This window comes from Phacochoerus africanus, chromosome 2 (assembly GCF_016906955.1).
Source record: "Phacochoerus africanus isolate WHEZ1 chromosome 2, ROS_Pafr_v1, whole genome shotgun sequence".
NCBI classification, from domain to species: domain Eukaryota; kingdom Metazoa; phylum Chordata; class Mammalia; order Artiodactyla; family Suidae; genus Phacochoerus; species Phacochoerus africanus.
The window spans coordinates 255665022-255685939 of NC_062545.1; the positions used below are offsets into that span (position 1 = coordinate 255665022).

The window sequence follows — 20918 nt, forward strand, 5'->3', positions numbered from 1 at the left end:
GCTGAAGCTGCAATTAGACCTCTAGCCTGGGAACCTCCATATGCTGCAGGTGCAGCCCTAAAAAGAAAAAAAAAAAAATCAAACAATATTTTTTATGTCTACCACTGACTTCTGAAGTCTTTATAAATATTTTGGCTTCATCCTCTCTTCATTCTAAACACAAGAAAGAATTGGGGAAGAGTTAAATGTGATTTCTTTTTTACACTTATTAAATAACAAACCAAATTGCTTTTTCAGTTACAACTTGTCTTTTTACATTTTTTGTTTTGAGAGGTGGGGAAATGGTGTCATTTAGTATGAAAAGGTAAGACCAGTGTAAATATCCATATCCACTTCCCACCAACAGATAATTTGGGCTTAAATCCCTTCTTACATCACTTGCAGAACAATTACATATGGCTGTCACTTTACTGTCATGATAAATCAATTCATTTATTCACTAAAGAGAAACGTGTACTTTATAGTGAACAAGTCAATCATGTGTAATTGAGATTTTTCTAGTACACTTAAAAAAACTTTTAGATATAAATCAATATAATGTTTTTTGGAAACATGATTTTTCAAAGTAGCTTCCCAGTATGCATTTTCTAATGCTTAATAGTTCTGAAACTATTGTTGAAGCTTCTCATATTTACTACATTCATAGAGTTTCTAGCCTATAGGAATTCCATCAAGTGTAATGAAATTTTGACCACTGAATTAAAGTTTTCTCACTCCATTAAAAGTGTTTCTGTTCAATATGTTTTCTCTGATGAACAATGAGAGTAGATTTCTTGCTGAAAGTTTTTCTACAGTCACAGCATTCATAAGGTTTTTCTCCAGTATGTATTCCATGATGTACAGTAAGGTGTGACTTCTTGCTAAAGGCTTTTCCACATTCGGTGCATTCATATGGTTTCGTCCCAGTATGAATTCTCTGATGTGCAATGAGTTGTGATTTCTGGATAAAAGCTTTTCTGCATTCACTGCATTCATAGGGTTTCTCCCCAGTATGAATTCTCTGGTGTTCAATGAACTGTGAACTCCGGATGAAGGCTTTCCCACATTTATTGCATTGATACCTTTGTCTCCAGTGTGAGTTCTTTGATGTACAATGAGACCTGACTTCTGGATGAAGGCTTTTTTACATTCATTGCATTCAAAGGGTTTCTCTCCAGTATGAATTCTGTGATGTACACTTAGTTCTGATGTCCTGTCAAAGGCTTTTCCCCAATCATTACATCTATGGGGTTTCTCCCAGTATGAATTCTCTGATGTACAATGAGCTGTGACTGCCAGATGAAGGCTTTTCCACATTCTCTGCATTCATATGGCTTCTTCCCTGTATGAGCTCTTTGATGAACACTAAGTGTTGACTTCTTGCTGAAAGCCTTCCCACATTCATTGCATTCATAGGGTTTCTCCCCTCTGTGCATCGTCTGAAGAATAATGAGGTTTGACTTCTGGATGAATGCTTTTCCACATTCACCACATTCATAGGGTTTCTCTCCTGTATGAATTCTCTGATGTACAGAAGTTGTGACTTCTGAATAAAGGCTTTTTCATATTCATCACATTTGTATGGTTTTTCCCCAGTATGAATTCTCTGATGTACAATAAGTCCTGGCTTTCCACTGAAGGCTTTCCCACACTGAATACATTCATATCTTTCACTTGTTAGACTTTTTGGTTGGGCAAAGAGATATGACTTATGTATGAAGGCTCTGATGTGCTCATTAGATATTCTGTTCAGATTAACTATTTTCCCCAGTGCATTACATTCTTGGTCTATCTCCTTAGTCAGTGACTTATTGTTAACAAATGCAACTTGTTTCAAAAGCTTGCCTTGGTTTTCCTGGTGATTTATCCCATCTTCAAGTTTCCAGTCTTCAAAATTTGAGTACTATCATGTTATAGAGTATCACTTCTTCAGAAATTCTCTTCTGTGAAGTTAATTCTTTCATCTCGGGTCTAATTTCAAAGTCTGAAAGAAAATCCATGTCTAAATGATGTTACTTTGCTTTTGAGCTTTGAAGAACATAAAACACAAATAAAAAAATAAATAAAGCTCTTCTTTTTAGCGGAAATAGATAGAAATCTGATAATGAGTTTGTTTAACTTTAATTTTTTTTTTTGGTCTTTTTGTCTTTTAGGGCCACACCCCCAAGGCACATGGAAGTTCCCAGGCTAGGGGTCCATTCGGAGCTATAGCTTCAGGCCTAGGCCAGAGCCACAGCAACATAGGATCTGAGCCATGTCTGTGACCTACACCACAGCTCATGGCAACACCAGATCCTTAACCCACTGAGCAAGGCTAGGTATCGAACCCACATCCTCATGGATGCTAGCTGGGTTCATTAACTGCTGAGCCATGACAGGAACTCCTAGCTTTAAAATTTAAGAATATGATATTTAAATACAAAGACAGGGAATTCCCATTATGTTTAAGTGGTAACAACACCCACTAGTATCCATGAGGATGTGGGTTTGATCCCTGGCTCTGATCAGTGGTTTAAGGATCTGGTATTGCTGTGAGATGTGTGTGGTGTGGGTCACCAGATGCAGCTCAGATCCCATGTTGCTGTGGTTGTGGTATAGGCAGGCAGCTGCAGCTCCAATTCAACCCCTACCTTGCGAACATCAATGTGCCAGAGGCACAGCCATAAAAACCAAAAAATAAAAAATAAAAAAAACCAAAGACAGAAGAAGAAACAGACATAAAAAGAAGTGACCAGAGAGCAATGGAAAAGTAAGAGTTGATGAACTCCCACATAGCCCCTGGCACTTCTGCCCATCTCTACTGTGAGGAACATAGGCAGACCAAAAAATATCTCAGAATGAAAGAGGAAGGGTGCTAGCAAAGGGGACTGAGAGTGAGTTGTTGTGACCAGCAGAAAGATTAAATTCACACTAAAAATAAAAATATTTTATATGTAACCAGGCAGATTAGAGCAAAACTACCGGGAAAAGATTTCAAAGTACACACATTTAAAAAGGGTCAGATGGGAGTTCCCGTCGTGGCGCAGTGGTTAATGAATCCGACTAGGAACCATGGGGTTGCGGGTTCAGTCCCTGCCCTTGCTCAGTGGGTTAACGATCCGGCGTTGCCATGAGCTGTGGTGTAGGTTGCAGACACGGTTCGGATCCCGCGTTGCTGTGGCTCCGGTGTAGGCCAGTGGCTACAGCTCCGATTCGACCCCTAGCCTGGGAACTTCCATATGCCGTGGGAGCGGCCCAAAGAAATAGCAAAAGGACAAAAAAAATAAAATAAAATAAATAAATAAAAATAAAAAGGGTCAGATGACATTAAAAAGGCAGAGGATAAGATATACTCTACTTAAAGGGGGCAATCCTCAGAAGAATAGGCAGTTTAAAAGAGAGACAAAATGCAAAAAAGAAGGAAGGAGTACCCTCTGGTAATTGGGTGGTGGTGATGGGAAAAAGAAAAAAAAAAAAGAGAGGAAATTTAGGGTCCTAGAAGACAAAGGAGAACTACAAAACCAGAAAACTGAAAACTCCTCCCTAATCACATGAAGGAAAGGGGGTATGAAGGAAGTAAGGAGGGTATGAAGGAAGGAAAGAAGGATCCTGCTTAACTACCTGGACATTGCTACTGACAGAAAAAGGACCCATAAAATTAGAAATCTTATTTAAAAAAAAAAACAAGATGCCATGATATGATGAAAATGAAAAAGTAAAGTCCATAGAAACTATTACAGAAAACCAGGAAATAAATTTGTACAGAAATAAACAAAGGAAATCACCCCCGTTAAAAAACTTGCCATGGGGAGTTCCTATCATGACTCAGTGGTAACGAACCCAGGTTCGATCCCTGGCCTCACTGAATGGGCATTGCTGTGAGCTGTGGCATAGGCCAGCATCTGCAGCTCTGATTCGATCCCTAGCCTGGGAACTCCCATATGCTGCAGGTGTGGCCCTAAAAAAAAAAAAAGCAAAAAAACAAAACAAAAAAACTTGCCATGAAACAAGATAAAATTTTATTTGAACTCCAAGCAGAATAAAATACACTCAAACAAGCATATCAGCACATGGAAAAATCACCATGAATCAGAATTAAAACAAAACAAAACAAATAAAAAAAAAACAGGGAGAAATGAAAAAAGAATTGACTGCACTCAGGGAAAAAAAAGGAAGATTAAATTACAAGGTGTGGTCAGGGAAAAAAGAAGGGAAATAAAAATTTAATAAGTGGCACTGAATAAAAGAAAGAAAACACCCAGTAATAAAAATGGCATAAAGAATCAGCTAAAATGGTCATAGAGAAAGTAGTGGGGAAAAAAGGCAGGCAAGGAAGGAATAACATTTCTATTATTGAAAGATTGTAACTCCAAGACACTTCACAAAGAAAGGAAGGTGAGAAAAACACAGCAATTGGAAAGAATGTGAATATCACTCAGTACGTTACTTTCAAAGAGAGCATACCTAAGAATGTTCGAGGAGAGAAGTAAAAGCCCACTCTGGGAAAATGGAGTGTTAAGATGTTAGTCATAGAGATGCTAACTAATTAAGAAATGTCCTAAATACATGGGCTAGATAAGATTAAGAGTGTAGGTAAGAGGGTATCATATTTATCTAAAAGTCAAAAGGGATTATGTGGGTGTTTGATAGTAGCAGTATCCCATTTAAGTATTCCACAATCCCGCACCAATTGTCTTCAGCCATTTGTAAACATCTACGGGCTTCAAGAATTCCCTAGGAGTTCCTGTTGGCTCGGATCCTGCGTTGCCGTGGCTCTGCTGTGGCTCTGGCGTAGGCCGTAGGCCAGTGGCTACAGCTCTGATTGGACCCCTAGCCTGGGAATCTCCATATGCCTCAGGATACGGCTCAAGAAAAGGCAAAAAAGACAAAAAAAAGACAAAAAAAAAGAATTCCCTAAAGAATACTTAAAAGATAGACATCTCAATAATCAATATGAATCTTACTTCCCTGCCTCCCATTTGATGGTTCTCACTTACCTGAATAGGTCCAATTTGACATGTGTTCCTCCTCTTTCCATGGTTCTCCTTGTTTAAATAAGAAGGTTACATCTGAATTCAGAGACTGAGACCCTGTTTATGGGAAATAATATAGGACTTGGGTGTTAGTGGGCAACTAACCATCCCAGAACTCACATCCATTACACATTCACCAGAATGGCTAAAATTAAAAAGACATTACCAAAGGTTAATGGAACTCTCATACAAATAATACAAATTGTTATAATCCCTTTGGAAAACTGGTAATATCTATGAAAGCTAAATATACACATACTCTATGACCAAGAAATTCCACTCCTCTGTATATACCCAAAAGAAATGATATGCTTATTTCTACCAAAAGATATGTATAAAATGTTCATGTATGAAAATGTTATATATTATTAACATATGAGTATGAATAACTTTACTCATAATTGCCCAAATCTTAAACAACCCAAATGACCATCAATAGTGAACCGGATAAATGGATGAATTATTGTATACTCATCAAATAGAATATAACACAATAATAAGGAACAACAAACTACTATCATGTGCAAAGACATGAATGAAATTCAGATATGTTAAATGAAAGACATGAGACAAAAAAACTTACTGTGTGATTACACTTACATGAAGGTCAAAAACAGAATCAATTCATGGTGACAGAAACCACAAGTTGTTATCTCTGAGGAGGTAAATGGTAAGGGGGGTTCAGGAGAGCCTGCTGAAGAACTGAAAATATTCTGTATCTTTTTGTTTTGTCTTTTTGCCTTTTCTAGGACAGCTCCCACGGCATATGGAGGTTCCCAGGCTAGGGGTCTAATAGGAGTTGTAGCTGCTGGCCTACACCACAGCCACAGCAACCTACACCACAGCTCATGGCAACACTGGATTCCCGACGCACTGAGCAAGGCCAGGGATTGAACCTGCATCCTCATGGTTCCTAGTTGGATTCGTTAACCACTGAGCCACAATGGGAACTCTGAAAATATTCTGTATCTTGATCTGAGTAGTGGTCAAGTAGATGTATACATATGAAAATAAATATATCAGGCTGTGTAATTAACATTTGAACACTTTATTATATATATAATAAATACATATATAGCATCACAATTAATTTATAAAAGACACGAACTTGGGCCCAGCCTCCAAAGAATGTCTTGGGGGCTTCAAAGAATGGGTAGGATGCAATACCCATTTTCTCTTCATCCAAATTCACTGAAGAGGTAGAAACACAGTATTTAGTACGCAAAATGAATATTATTTTAACTGTTATTGCTTCAAATGAACTCATTAAGCATTAAGAGACCCAGCAGCTTTTAGTAAAATATAAAGGAAAGGCAGTTGACTGGGTTCTACGGTGGGTTTAATATATCCCCATAAATTCTTTGACCCTCTTCCCCTCAAGAAGTAAGGCTTAATTCTGCATCCTTTGAGTGTGGGCTGGACTTAGAAACTCACTTCTAATAAACACAATAAAATAGAAGTAATGGTGTGTAATTTCGGATACTTGGTCATAAAAGGCACTGTGACTTCTTCCTTGCTCTCACTCTATCTGGGGGACATTTGCCACCACGTCATGAGAATGGACCCCCATGGCAAGAAACTGAGATCTTCCTGCCAATGAATAGCAAGGAACTAAAGACTCCTGCCAATAGCCAAGGGAGTGAGTTATCTTGGAAATGGATCCTACAGTACAGTCAAGCTTTCAGATGAATGCAGCCCCTGCTAACATCTCACTACAACCACATGAGACCACAAGCCAGAACCACCAAGCTAAGTCATTCCACATTTCTGGCCTATGGAAATTATTTGTAAAAAAATGTTGACTTTAACCACTAAATTTTGGAGTAAGTGTTACACAGCAATAAGTAAATAATAACAGTACCCTTGAGGAAAGATGTCCTTACCCCCTGAAACAAGGTTGCTATAGTTCTCCAGCATCACATCCCTGTATAGGTTTCCTTGAGCAGAGTCCAGCTGCTGCCACTCCTCCTGAGCGAAGTCCAACAGTCACACCTTTGGATGACACAAATCCCTGTAACAGGACATTCCTATTCAATCTAAAGTGAAAAACACTGAGTGATGTGTAAGAGATGTATGAGAAGTTATTTCTATTTTCATCATCACAAAAAGTTAACAGAGAATGTTTACTATAAGGCCAATTTTGGGGTTCTTCTATGTGGGAGAACCCAAACACCTATTAGGAAAACTTTGCTAGTGAGAATCATACATTCTCTCTCCCGCAAGCATTTATTAAGCACCTGTGTGACCAGCCCTATTTGGCGCTAAGGATACAAATATGAATAAAACACACAAGTTCTCATTGTGGCTCAGTGGGTTAAGGATCCAGCATCAAGGTGTAGGTCATAGGTGTGGCTCAGATCCAGTGTCACTGTGGCTGTGGTGAAGGCCTTAGCTGTAGCTCTGATTCGACCCCTGGCCCAGGAACTTCCATAGGCCACAGATGCATTTTAAAAAAAAAGAGTAAGGTTTACAGACTAGTAAATGGAGGCAAACAAGTAAGTATCTAAATGCTATAGGTGTGAAATAGGTTATAATAGAAATAGGGAAGAAAGGTGATTCTATTTTGGGATGTTGAGTTGGGCTTTGTAGATATAAGGTAATACAAAATGAATACTGAAAAATATAAAAATAAAAAATTTTAAATGTAAAGATGAAATTAAAAGTTTCTGAAACATGAAAAATGAAGTGTATCCTCTGGTAACCTATGGAGTGGAAGAGAGAGAAAGATCAGGAAGGCATATGACGATGAAGAACACAGTAAATTCAGGGAACTGTGAGTTCAGTATAATGCTCTCAAACATCATTAATTCACATACTGCCTTCACAGGTTTTGCCACATCAGTGTGTTACCTGCACTATTACTGACTTAACAGTTTTAACTCAACTCTTTTATGTACATAAATGTATTTGAAAAGGAAACCACTAAAAGGAAAACCAGTATCACTTGTCAGAAAAATGAAGATGACAACAACAAAAATCTGCAAGCAAGTATGCACCGGTAAAATGTCATGTATGAGATTTGCTTTAAAATGTACAACTCGGAGTTCCCGTCATGGCTCAGTGGTTAACGAATCTGACTAGGAACCATGAGGTTGCGGGTTCAATTCCTGGCCTTGCTCAGTGGGTTAAGGATCTGGCGTTGCTGTGAGCTGTGGTGTAGGTCGAAGACTCGGCTCAGATCCAGCGTTGCTGTGGCTGTGGCGTAGGCTGGCAGCTGTAGCTCCAATTAGACCCCTAGCCTGCAGGGGTGACCCTAAAAGGCAAAATAAAAAAATTTTTAATTCAAAAATAAAGTTTGGAAATAGATGGTGGTGATGGATGCACAAACTGTGACTATAACTAATACAACTGAATTATACACATAAAAATGACTACATGGCAAACTTTATGGTGTGTGTATTTTTTTTTTTTCCCTTTTAAAGCTGCACCTATGGCATATGGATGTTCCTGGGCCAGGGGTTGAATCAGAACTGCAGCTGGGGCCTATGCCACAGCCACGGCAACACTGAATCTGAGCCACATCTGCAATCTACAGTTCAGCTGTGCTGGATCCTTAAGCCACTGAGCAAGGCCAAGAATTGAACCTACATCCTCACAGAGATGATATTGGGTCCTTAAACCACTGAGCCACAATGGGAACTCCAGGTATATAATATATAAATATTCTACCACAAAAAAATTCTAGTTGCCCCATTAAGTTCAAGATATCTATTATAATAGACATCTATGTGGCATAGTGGATGGGCAATTGGACTCAGTGGAGTGACAGCTGCTCCTAACAAAAACTAAGAAGGAATTCAAGCTGAGAAAAGAGAGAAGTAAGAAGTGGGGAGAGGAATGTAATAAACAGTGAAAAAATGGAGGGTCAGTGGATCAGAGATCTATACAGAACTGAAGAATTGCTGGAGTCATAGAACTAGAGTGATAAGCTAGAAATAGAAATAAAATAGAGGAGTTCTTGATGTGGCACATGGGGATAGGTGGCATCTCTGGAGCACTGGGATGCAGGTTCAGTCCTCAGCCCAATACAGCGGGTTAAGGATCTGGTATTGCTGCAGGTGTGGCATAGGTCGCAATTCAGCTCAGATCTGATCCCTGGCCCAGGAACTCCATATGCCACAGGGAGGGAAGGAAGGAAGGAAGAAAATAAGAGAAAGAAAGAGAAAGAGAAAGAGAGAGGAAGAAAGAAAGAAAGGGAGAAAGGAAGAAAGAGAAAGAAAAAGAGCGAAAGATAGGAACAAATGAAGAGAAAAAGAAAGAAAAAGTGAGAGAGGAAGAAAGAAAGGGAGAAAGAAAGGAAGGGAAAGAGAAAGAGAGGGAGGGAGGAAAAGAGAGAGAGAAAGAAATTAAGGAAAGAAATAAAACAGAGAATGAAATGCTTGTAGTAATTGGTAATTATAAATCTAGAATATGACTATAGGAGTTAGTGGCTGAAGTGGGATAAGGAAAGTGATAAGGTGCACAAATTATATACAAGTACTTCAATACTGAGATACTAGTGATCAATAAAAAGATAACATAAGTTCTCATCTTTCCTCTCAATATAACCCAGAGGATCATCTTGCACATTTCCTAAGAAATGCATGCTCCCCACTTAGAAGACTACTATGCTGAAGCTGTATGCTACATAGGGGTATGTATAACCAATGGAACATTACAGGTAAAAATTAAACAATATATAGCTTCAAATAACCACATTTAAAACTGTATAACAATCACAACCACTAAGACACTGGCTAGCAGTGTTTAGTTGAGTGAGATTAGCAAATTCACCTGATCACCACTATCTACCATGCATGCTCACTTGATACACATTGTGAGGCTCTCAATCTATTGCATTTTAAAGGAAAAATATATAATTACTTTACTTATTGGTTAAAAACTGCAAATTGAATTATTTTAAAAATTTAATAAAATTAAAATTAGCATGACTTTTTTTTTTTTTTTTTGTCTTTTTAGGGCCACACCCGTGGCATATGGAGGTTCCCAGGCTAGGGATCGAAACAGAGCTGTTGCTGTTGACCTACACCACAGCCACAGCAATGCTGGATCCTTAACCCACTGAGCGAGGCCAGGGATTGAACCTGCAACCTCATGGTTCCTAGTCAGATTCGTTTCTGCTGCGCCAAGATGGGAACTCCAGTTATTACCTTTAATGACATTAATCCCCTGGACTAATTTTACAAATTCCCAGAGTTTAAAAATGCCGATCCACAAGTAACAGATTTTTATTTATGGATCAAACCAGACTATTTGACAGCTGTGTTTTTTGTTTTTTGTTTTTTTCTTTTTAGGGCCACACCCATGGCATATGGAAGTTCCCAGGCTAGGGTAGAAATGGAGTTATACCTGCCGGCCTACACCACAGCCACACCAACAAGGGATCCAAGCAGTGTCTGCAACCTACACCACAGCTCATGGCAATGCCAGATCCCCAAGCCACAGAGCAAGGCCAGCGATAGAACCCACAGCCTCATGGATACTAGTTGGATTCGTTTCCACTGCACCACAATAGCGACTCCGACAGCTGTGTATTTGGACCTCTAATTTTACTACCTAGAAAATGAATTGTCTTGTTTTTATGCCCTAGACTTATTTTGACAAATGTTAAGAAACAGCCTAGGAATTTATGGAATGGGTTGGTAATTGGCTGCCATGGAATTTATCATGGATTGGTAAGTGTTAAGGACTATATCATAGGTATGCAGACCCATCAGGAGAATAACTTCAAACCTAAATGCAAAACAATCTTTACTTTCTTCAAGAAATCATATTTAATGTACATTGTAAATCATAAAACGGTGGGTGGTATGCTCAATTTTAATTAAATGATCCTATAGCCTGTATTACTATGTTCCAAGTTTCTTTAGTCTAAATCGTCTATTTTATTTTCCCTCATCTCTATTTATGTTTTCATTTAATTGAATTACTTATTTTAAACTGCCTCAACTACAGTGGAAAACAAAATGGGGTATAAATAGTTTACTTACCTGAGACTTGATCATTTTCTGTGGTTCTTGAGAAGCAGCAGATACCTGTAAGGACAGAGCTGGAGGAGGTGGGAGGAGAAAAAGGAAGATAGCCCTTAAGAGTCTCAGCCTGACCTGCAATCCCCACAATCATGAATCTAGAAATTCCTAAGATCAACTACATAAATGACTACCTTTTAGAGATTACCCCTTTCAAAGATTCAGGGAGCCCACAAAGGATTTTGCTGTGATAACATCAATCTGTTAATTTATACTTCTGAAAGGATCAGGACATGATGTTTATCCTTTGAGGATGCGCATGTTTGTATTCATTACATGTTTAGAAAGTTTTTCCAATTTTGACCCCTCAAATCTATTATTAGGTATTTATTCTAATAAATAAGCATGGATACACACAAAGATATAGTTGCAAGGATATTCATCACAATGCTGCTTCATCACCTAAAATGTAGAAACCACTCAGATGTTCGACAAAATGGATTGGGTCAACCAATTACTGAAAGAATACAAGTCGTTAAAAAATATCTTATAAAAGTATTTACAAACGAGGGAAAAGTTTTCTTTTTTTCTTTCTTTCTATTTTTTTTTTTTAAGGGCCATACCTGCAGCATATGGAAGTCAAAAGCTAGGGGTCAAATTGGAGCTGCAGCTGCCCGCCTATGCCACAGCAATGTGGGATCCAAGCCACACCTGCAACCTATGCCACCGTTTGCGGCAATGCTGGATCCTTAACCCACTGAGCAAGGCCAGGGATCGAACCCACATGGACACCATGTCAGGTACTTAACTCACTGAGCCACAACAGGAACTCCATGGAAAGAATTTTCTTGCCGAAATACAAAGCAAGAAAAATAAGTTATAAAACAATGAACATTGAAAAGAAATATATTTGCAAGAAAAAAGTGTCTAAAACGACATACATCAAAATGTTATCTTTGGGTGGCAGGATTACAAGTAATTTCCATTAAGTTGCATTAAGCATTTTCAGTTTCCAATTTTTCTAGAATAAAGTTAAATTATTTTTGAAACAAAACATAGCAGCTATTGTCCTACTGACCTCTTAAACCCAAGCTCTTATCAAAGAAGTTCTAAAGAGCACAATTCACTAGAGGGAGTTTGCCTGAAAGAAAATAAACAGGAGTTCGATAAGCAGTAATAGTCACTTTCATCCATAGACTTAATAGGATCAGTTTTAATGCACAGGCTCAGTTCAAATGTCACCTTCTCTAGAAAGGCTTTCTAGAAGCCTCTGATAGAATCAGCCATCCCTTCCTCTGAGTTTCCCAGAGTGCCCAACATTCAGCTGCAAAGTTTTCCAAATACAGGTTTAAAAGGCAAAGGATGATTCAGCCTGAACTAAGATCCTAGCAGTGGGAACAGGGAGGACAAACTGAATAGATGTCAGGGAGGCAAAATCGCCAGGATCAGAAGATTGATTGGATATGGGAGAAGGGTGGGGACAAAATCTGATGTCTGCAAGATTTTTATTATGCCTATCCCGATGAAGAGTGATGCCATTTATAAGGATGCAGAATATAGTAGGATGAGCAGGTAAAGTATGAAGAAGGACGAAGATAAACTAATTTGATCATGCTAAGATTGAAGTGTCTGTGAATAAACCTCACAGAAATGTGTAGGAGATATCTTGCTAATGTGAATCTGGAGCTTGTTAAAAAATGTCTGAGCTGGAGCTATAGATGACTTTAAGGGTGGAAGGTGATACAAGGATGTGGTTGAAATTCTTCAGGGATATGGAGTTCCAGTTGTGGTGCAGTGGGTTAAGGATCCCGAGTTGCCAGCAGCTGTGGCATAAATTGCAAGTGAAGCTCAGATTTGATCCCTGGCCCAGGAGCTTCCATATGCTGTGGGGGCAGCCAAAAAAAGGTGGGGGGCGGGGAGGCGGTAAAGGAGAGGTAAACGCAAGAAAACCTAGCACACAATGACGTGTGCCCAGGTGATGTGCGCGGAGTGATATGTGCGGGGCGCAGCCTGGGTGCACAGTGTTAAAATTCAGGCTGGAGCAGGAATCGCTGATCACGAATTGCCTGCTCTCCAAGCTATCACACAGGCGTCTAACAGTTGTCCACTACAGCCCTCACTCACTGACCCAAAATAACCCTAATGAAGATACTCCCCTTCAGCCCTCCAATCATTGATTCCTATGTCACCCCAGCCCTTGATTCTGAAAGACTCACTCGCAGAGGCACCCGATCACTAGCCCCACAAACGCTTGGTAAGAGGCCACCCCTCCTCAGAGTCCACTACCAGCTGCAATGACTACCACCACCATGCGGCAATGTCTACCTTCGTCAGGCCCCGTTAATTACTATCTACAACAGGAGTGGAAAATACGGACCGTTACAAACGCTCAGTCGCTGATCATACATGACGCCCTTACTCCCAACACCGCAGTCAGTGAATGAAACCCTTCGGAGAACCGGACTCTGCCACTTTACGCCTCTTTTTTCCAGCCCTCAGCTGAAAAGCTACAACCTCCCCCTTCCAGTGCCGGGGCTGTGGGACTCTCTGGGCTATCGCGGAAATTGGCGCGGACCCCTCCGACTTACCTTTATCGCGAGACTTTCCCGGTTGTTAGTCTCCCTGAGCCAGGGGTTTAATATGGCTGCGCCTGATGAACGAAACCTGTGACAGACTGGAAGGCGCCATATTCCTAGTAGCTGTTGGTGCCGTACAGCAGAGAATTCTGAGCAAAGGCGGTAAGAACTGGAATATGGGAGCTACGGTAGAAGTGTACGGAAACAGTGAAGAATCAAAACCGTAAACTAGGAAAAACACTCCAGGTATATGCGAATGGAACCTATTCAGCTAAGATGTGTAGAAAATGGAAACGCAGCAAAAGGTTTCAAGCAAAGATGAGGAAGTGGAATAGTGAAGCAGGAAGAGTCTATCCTGTTAAGGATATGAGGAAAAAGATTCAGAGGGCTTAAGTCGGCTGATTGACGTCATATTGCCTCACTTTGCTAATCTGAGTAATAAACACAATAAATGTTTATTGAGCACTTACTCTATGTTTACTGAAGTAGGTTTTGACTGAGTTTCGACTGAGGTGGCTAAGTCAGGACGGTGCAGGGTTCTCCCTCGGAGTTAGCCCTGGGAGAGGGGAAGTCAGGTTACCTTTCCTCTGGCAAACTCCAGATAATCATCCTGGAAAATGACATTCAGATGTCTTCTCCCAGGAGCACTTTCCCTGATGGGCCTGGGAGGACTTGGCCTCTGCTAAAGACTCATCAGATAGCTGTGGAGGGAAAGTGTTTGGGGTTAAACTGGGAGGGTGATTCAGAACCCCTAGGTTCTCCTCTCAATCTAGCCTTGAACTTGCTCTGTGGCTTCCACCAGCCACTTTCCCTCAGTCCTCTTTTGTAGAGAAAGGCTGTGAAATAACTCGTTTGGTGTTTGCTGACACAAAAAAAGAAAATTTCAGCATCAGCATCAGTGAAAAGCACTTTAGAATCCATACTTTTAAAACAAATACCATATAGTGTTATTACTGCTAAATTAATTAAACAAGGAGGCCATTAGACTGAGATGATTCTAATGCCTTAGCAGCCTTAGTAAACCTAAGCCCGTCAATGCCTCAATGTTAAGAAATCAAAACCTAAGGACAAACAATCACAAACAGTCAATGAGGCTTTCTCAAATAAGGCAAGTAGGGAGTTCCTGTTGTGGCTAACCGGTTAAGGACCTGATGTTGTCTCTGTGAGGATGCGGGTTCGATCCCTGGGCTGGCTCAGTGGTTTAAGGATCCAGCTTTGCCATAAGCTGCAATGTACGTTGAAGACGTGGCTCAGATCCAGTGTTGCTGTGGCTGTGGCATGGGCCCCAGGTGCAGCTCCGATTTGACCCCAGGCCCAGGAACTTCTCTATGCCACAGGTGCAACTGTAAAAAGAAAAAAAAAAAATCAAATAAAGTAACTGTTTAAGGTACAAGCAATCAGATCATTGCTTTGCTTTGCTTCTGGGTCTTCTCTATTTAAAGTCTTGTCGCTAACTCAGGCCAGGGGAGTACTACTAACCACCTCTGGTTTGGTGCTACCCAATTCAAATCACTTTTTGCTCAAATAAACTCTTAAAAAATTAATATGCCTTAGTTTATCTTTGAACATTACTACAGAATGGCCAGTCTTAACTAATGATTGAATACACGGGGGATTAATTCTCCAGGTTCACTCAGATCTTTAAAACCAGAAACAGTGAACTTTGGGCTTTTGGAATGTCCTTCCCAAATGTATGCCAGGAAAACTACTATTTATGCTTCAAACCTGGACTCCCACATCCTTTTCTCTCTAGGTTTTTCCAGATCCCCCAGGCATCTGTTTCTTTTTGTGGGCACAGCTGTACAAGCCTTCCTCTGTCACAGCCACTTTGTTGCCTGGGACTGGGATTTCCAGTATTTTGTGTTTTTCTCCCTTTTCGTCTAACAGCTACTCAGGGCAAGACTGTGTCAGAATCAGCTTAGTTTCTCTGATCTTTTGGTTGGATATATAAATATATAAAGATATAAATATAATCTCCTGACTCTCCATAATGTAAAGCTCATTCTGATAGTGACCATGCAGCATGATCAGTTGACAGGGGCATGATTTGTGCTGTGGGGGCTAACTTTGTCAGGGACTGGGTGTTAGTGGTGGGAGTGTGGGAAGGGCTCTCAGGAAGGCTTAGGTTTAATGATTTTAAAAACTGAGTCTTGGAGTTCCTGTCGTGGCTCAGTGGTTAACGAATCTGACTAGGAACCATGAGGTTGCAGGTTCAATCCCTGGCCTTGCTCAGTGGGTTAAGGATCTGGCATTGCCGTCAGCTGCAGTGTAGGTGGCAGATGCGGCTCAGATCCTGCATTGCTGTGGCTCTGGCGTAGGCCGGTGGCTACAGCTCCGATTCGACCCCTAGCCTGGGAACCTCCCTATGCCGCGAGAGCGGCCCAAGAAATGGCAAAAAGACAAAAACAAACAAACAAACAAACAAAACTGAGTCTTGGGGGAGTTCCTGTCATGGCTCAGCGGTGACGAACCCGACTAGTATCCATGAGGACTCGGATTCGATCCCAGACTTCGCTCAGTGGGTGAAGGATCTGGCATTACTGTGAGTTGTGGTGTAGGTCCCAGACACTGCTCAGATCTGGCATTGCTGGGGCTGTGGAATAGGTCAGCAGTTACAGCTCCAATTAGACCCCTAGCCTGGGAATTTCCATATGCCAAGAGTGCAGGCCTAACAAACAAACAAAAACAACAACCAAAACAAAAACAAAACAAAACAAAACCAAACCCTGAGTCTCAGAAGAAGAACAGGAATTTGTCAGGAAAACAGTGAAGAACAGAATAGCACCACTTCTCACATCCCTGGATCTCCCATCCTGGTTCCACCTCCACATCTTTTAAGGTGATTCTCACACTCCTGTTTTGGAGAGAAATTCCTTGTCAAAGATCAGAGGAGTTTCCTTTGCCTTGTGTGGCCCTAAGTTAATAGTTCTTTTACACGTGTAATCTAATTCAGGAGTCCCCAGTCTACAGCTCTTGGGTAAATCTGACCTTATGTCTGTTATAATAAATACAGTTTTACTAGCCAAGCTCATTCATTTACATATTGCCTATGATTGTTTTTGTGTTAGAACAGCAGAGTTGAGTAGTTGTGACAGAAACCATATGCCCCCTCAAGTTGTAACCAAGTTGGACCCTGTGAGGTCTTCCCAGAAGAGACCCCCACCCATGGCCTCCACCTGCCTTTTGTCTGTAGAAAGACTTTAGTCAAAGAATAAATTTAATCAGGGAAGTAAGAAAATGCAGAAAAGAAAACAGTCAAGCAAGACAACACAGTAAGTTCAGCCATTAGACAAAGTCAAGGACCTTTAGTTCTTCCCCAAAGACTATAGATAATACTCTCAGCCATGTCCTTTGAGCTATTTTTGCAGATACCGAAACACCCACCAGGTGGAAGAAGTTAACTGTCTGCTGCCCACAAATGCGCAGACCCCAGTCCGGTTGGAACCAGATGATTGATGTTTCTGACTCCCAACTACCTCACCACCAACCAATCAGAAGACTGTCCATGAGTTGATCTAACCCTGTCCCTTGATCACTGTAAGATTCCTCGCTACTCCCTTTAGGCCAGGACACAGTTTTTTTGTTTGTTTGTTTCTTGTTTTTGTCTTTCTGTCCTTTTAGGGCCACACCTGTGGCATATGGAGGTTCCCAGGCTAGGGGTCGAATCAGAGCTGCAGCAGCCGGCCTACGCCAGAGCCACAGCAACGCGGGATCCGAGCCATGTCTGCCACCTACTCCACAGCTCACGGCAACGCTGGATCCTTAACCCACTGAGCAAGGCCAGGGATCGAACCTGCAACCTCATGGTTCCTAGTTGGATTTGTTAACCACTGAGCCACGGCGGGAACTCCAAGACTCAGTTTTTAAAATCATTAAACCTAAGCCTTCCTGAGAGCCCTTCCCACACTCCCACCACTAACACCCAGTCACTGACAAAGTTTAAAATCTTTACATTCATCATGAGCACATTTTATTTCATTAAGCATTGTTATAAAAGCTACGCTAATATCCTCACACTTATTTTAGTTTCTGGGTTGGTTATCCATTTTCTTGAAATGGTCATATTTTCCTAATTCTTCGAATGTTTCGTGTCCTAGGTGTCATGAATGATAAATCATGGTAAGTTTTGTGTCCTAGATATCATGAATGATAAATCATGGCAATTCTGGATTCTGTTATTTTTTTTTGCAGAAGTGTTAATGTTTTTGTCCTATCAAGTAATTAGCATGGTCTGACTCAACCTTTAAACTTGTCTCTGGGGCAGCAGCACAAATGAAAGCTCAGTTCTAAAGATAAAAAGGGTTAGGGGATGTGCCCTACCTGCATGGTTCAAGGGTCAGTCAGAGACATGAGCAGAGTTTATTCCCAAAATTTGGGTCCCCCCTCTCTTTTGCATCTCTCTTTTTTGGGGATTCTCCCTTTACAGTAGCTGTGGTTGCCATGAACTCAGTCTTATGGTTTTTCAAGTAAAAACAAAAACCCTGCGTGTTTTCTCTCAAATTATCTCCTTCTGCCACACCAACTTCCATCTCATGAGGGTGTCATACTTTATTTAATCAATTAACAGGCAACTTGTTTTATCCAGCTTCTCTGTGTTCTGTGATAATTATAGTACACCCTGTATCATAGACTCCTGGAAGCATCCTGGTACCGCAGACACCACCAATCCCCTTGGGGCCACAGCAGGAATTCCATACTCCATATTTTAATTAGAGTTGACTCTTCAACAACACACGTTGAACTGTACAGGTCCAATTATACATGGATTTTATTCAACAAATATATACAGTGCTTCATGATTCATGGTTGATTGAATCCTTGGATATGGAGCAGTGGATTTTGAGAGCCAACTATGAGATTTAGGCATCCTCAGATTTTGTGGCTGGTCCTGAAACCAGTTCCCTGTGGATACCAAGGGGCAACTATATTTAGATTTATTGCCTGTCTCCCACTCTAGAATTAAGCTCTCTGAGGACAAGATTTTTTTCATTTTGTTTTGTTTTGTTGACTGCTATACCTCTAGGACTTAGAATAGTGTCCTGCATATAGTAGGTGATCAATATGACTTGAATAAAAGTTTTTAAATTGTTAATAATTAACTTTAAAGATATATGACCCTTCCTCTTCTTTATATTAAATAAATGTCTCAGGAACATTTAAACATATTTTAAAAATTTGCTTAACAATTATTCAGATCAGTGATTCTCAAAGTGTGGTCCCCAGACCAGCATCTTCTGGGAACTTACTTAAAATGCAAATTCCCAAGCCCCATCAACCACCTACTGAATCAGAAATTTTGAGAGCAGACCCATCTCTAAAGTCTGTGTTTTAACAAGCCCTCCAGGCAGTTTGATACATGCTAAAGCTTGTGCATCACTGATTTAGACTCACCTATGTATGTCTATTTTCCTCCATTGTTTGCTTCTAATTATTTTTACACATCATTTCCTCATTTGTTGATGTTCAATTTTAATTCACTTTTTACTACACAGGGTGGCTTTCAGCATTTATTTCCACTATTCAGGAATATCTATATTCTTGACCATCCCAGGTGTGATAGTACCAAGGGTTCTCCAAGAGGTGCAGGAAATTTAATCTGGCCATAATATGCAACTATTTCATTCTTCTAAAAAGTACAGATCTTCTACAGCTCTGGAAAGTGATGATTCATTCTGTGCATAGTGCCAGATTTTCACTTAGTATAAATTACTGATGGAAATGTCTTTCATTTTTCTTCCCCTGAGAGTAAATAAGTTACTTGGTAATGAGGGCATAACATCCATAAGTTGATCTTCAATGCATGCACACATATACACACACACTCACACTGACATACATGTTCCATTCTAAATATTTATACCTTTTAATTCTCCGAAATGAGGTTAAGCATGCAAGCACTGGAATGGAAAATATATGCAAAGATGGCATTTAATCACATATTTGTTGAGGGCCCATAATTATGTTACACTGGTATCTAGGTGAAATATTTACCGAGAACTATTGACCGTGGCTAGACAAGTTTTCCTTACCAACTCATATATTTATTCTGAGGAACAAATCAGATTGCAGTGAATGTGCTGGGAAAAAAATGTAAAAGGTAATATATATGCCAAATATTATTATTACTTTATATTATAAAACCATTTTTGTCCTTATGTTACTGATTTTAGTGTAACAACTTAAAATTTAGAATAGTTCAGACTCATGAATGAAAAATAGGAAAACAGATTTCCTGTGCAAACCCAAATTGATTAATAGTACTTTCTGGAGTGCATGCTTAAGGATGATTCTGAGGTCAAGTCTAGTTTTACCCAGAAGAAGTGCAGTGATCCATTAACAAGTTCTGCTATTGGGTAAGAACAGGGAGTAATGCCATTTGTTGCAATACATTTGAAATCCCAGATTGAGGTATTTGTGTATAAGCACTCTGAATAGGAGATAAAAATGGAGTGACTGTTCAAAAAATCACGTTCATTCAGCTGCAATCACCATTCACATTCAGTCTTTAAAAATGTAGCCAATCAGGAGTTACCATTGTAGTGTGGCAGGAAAACGAATCCGACTAGCATCCATGAGGATGTGGGTTCAATCTCTGGCCTCACTCAGTGTGTTGGGGATTTGGCATTGCCATGAGCTGTGGTGTAGGTCGCAGACACGGCTTGGATCCAGCATTACTGTGGCTGTGGCATAGGCCGGCAGTTGTAGCTCTGATTCGACCCCCTAGCCTGAGAACTTCCATATGCCACGGGGTGGCCCTAAAAAGCAGTATGTGTGTGTGTGTGTGTGTGTGTGTGTGTGTGTGTGTGTGTATCTCAAATAGATGGTGTTCCCTGGTGGCACAGGAAATTAAGGATCTAGCATTGTCACTGTAATGGCTTGGGTCGCTGCTAGAGCATGGTTTCAATCCCTGGCCTAGAAACTTACATATGCCATGGATGTTGCCAAAAAAACCCACAAAAAACGCAGTATATAGAAGAAACACAGTGCTGAGTTATAGCTGTAATTCATTACACATCTGCTAGGAAAAGCCTTTATAAATTCAATATCAAATATAATACCATATCCTCATTCGTGAATAGGCATAGAAATCTTTGTCAAACAACATCATGGAGTGGGTTCAGTGAAAATTTTGATTAGTATTGATTTATACATTTTAATAAGATTTTAATTGTGAAAATAATATATGTACATGGTTTAAAAATTTAAACAGTATACAATAAAAAGGAGTTCTCCTTCTCATTCCACACACAGGCAAACACACATACCCTTAAGTGGGAACATACTATATACACAGTTAAGCAACCTGCTTTTTTTCACTTGACGATGTATCTTGAATAGCATACCTGTGTGTCCTCAGCTGCTTTCTTTCATTTCTCTTAATT

At 40.2% G+C, this 20918-nt stretch overlaps 1 long non-coding RNA gene across 2 annotated transcripts; it reads right to left on the bottom strand.

Moving 5' to 3' along the window:
* Positions 1 to 1430: 1430 nt before the first annotated feature.
* On the bottom strand, positions 1431 to 13822 carry LOC125120258 (uncharacterized). Of its 2 annotated transcripts, XR_007133293.1 has the most exons (6): positions 13338 to 13822; positions 10982 to 11040; positions 6875 to 7002; positions 5592 to 5646; positions 4956 to 5048; positions 1431 to 1963 (listed from the first exon to the last, which is right to left on the bottom strand). It is a non-coding gene; the product is annotated as an uncharacterized LOC125120258 (long non-coding RNA). The 2 variants fall into 2 exon arrangements; XR_007133294.1 differs by lacking the exon at positions 5592 to 5646 and having other exon boundaries at positions 13338 to 13819.
* Positions 13823 to 20918: the final 7096 nt, after the last annotated feature.